Raw genomic sequence first — 1,702 nt, 5'->3', positions numbered from 1 at the left:
TAATTGCGATCCCGATGGAAAAGATAGCACACGTGCTTTTCTTTTTCTTTGGGAGTGTAGATACGTGAGGAAATAATATTATAGTAAATATAGTAAATATAGTAAATATAGTAAATATAGTAAATATAGTAAATATAGTAAATGTAGTAAATATAGTAAATATAGTAAAGTTATTTATATGTATGTGGGGGTAAAATACTTTGTTATAAAAGAAAGAATTTTTATAAGTACAATTAACCCTTCACTGGCATACTGAGTTGTCTTGAGAAGACTAATAATTAATTCATTACAGTAAGATGAGAGATATCAAATTTGATGAAGGAAATGACGTTTTAGAATGTTCAAATTGTATTCTCCGATTTTTCAGTGCCGACAGTGTTGTTAATTTTTGAAAGAAAATAGTAATAATAAAATTGTAAAAATAGTAATAGTAAAATAGTAAAAATAGTAATAGTAAAAATAATAATAGTAATAGTAAAAATAATAATAGTAAAATAGTAAAAATAGTAATAGTAAAATAGTAAAAATAGTAATAGTAATACTAAAAAATATTAATACATATATTGTAAAACAATGAATGCAACATGAAGGCATATAATTAGTACCTTTACCTAAAATGCAAAGAAATACAAAGAAATAAAAATTGATAATCTATAAGAAGAATTAGGTTAAAAAAGGACGATCAATAACCATAATAACAGTGTCTGGAGTGTCTGAAAAATACAATTTTAAGCTCTAAAAATAATAAAGAAAGAATTCATATAAAATAAATAAAATGAAATAACTAATAGAAACAAAAGTAAAATCAGTTTCTACTGTATACACTTTTCTCGTCTGACCATAGCGATACTTATTCTACTTGCCAGACTACGAGATATTCCTCTCTTTTCCTCCTCCGCGAAATGAATTATTTTGAAAAGCTCGTGTCCTCGAATAAAATAATTACAAATGGCCATAATTCCTGCCGAAGGTTCCCGGACTCTTTTCAACGCCAGTGTACACGTCCTCGCGCCGTTTCGTCTTCGGACGCGTTACTCCGTACACATGTTTCTATCGGGACGCACTCGAGAATGCTTTCATCCCCCGATCTCGTATCTTGATGAGTGGGCTTAGTTTCGGCGCAACCGTGGAAAACGATGAAAAGAGTCGAGGGAGAAAGCATGTCACCCGAGCACTTGAGCCCCCCAAGTGCCGCCATTTTCGGGTGTCCGCAGTCCTTTCGCGAGTTTATATTTTCCCGAGGTAACGAGATCCCGAGGAAATACCATTCGCGTCCCGTTCCGTTTCGCGTTTCCGTCAGGCGCGTTCTGTGTCGCTTTCTCGCAGGCCTTCAACGACTTCGTCCACGATTTATATAATTTGTGCAATCATTATAATATCTTTGTTGTTAATACATTCTTAGAGGTGGAAGAAAATTTAGTTATTTATTTATTTGTGGGTGTGATTAACATCAATAGTATAAAACGTTTAGTGCATAAGGTTATAGATCGTAACAAGAATTGGTCAACTTTGACTGACGATAAAACCGCGAAAAATGTTCGTAATAGGATGACGTTTGTCTGAAATTAAAGCTTGAAACTTCTACTTTAAAAACCTTGTTTTCGCTTCCAAATTCCACGCACTCTCAATATTTTAATCACTTATATACGACGCTACGTTTATCACAAATACAATCTGTACGCGACGTAAATGCAAGGGGTAG

Source organism: Augochlora pura, chromosome 9 (genome assembly GCF_028453695.1).
Source record: "Augochlora pura isolate Apur16 chromosome 9, APUR_v2.2.1, whole genome shotgun sequence".
Lineage (NCBI taxonomy): Eukaryota > Metazoa > Arthropoda > Insecta > Hymenoptera > Halictidae > Augochlora > Augochlora pura.
Note: the sequence above shows the minus strand (reverse complement) of the source record.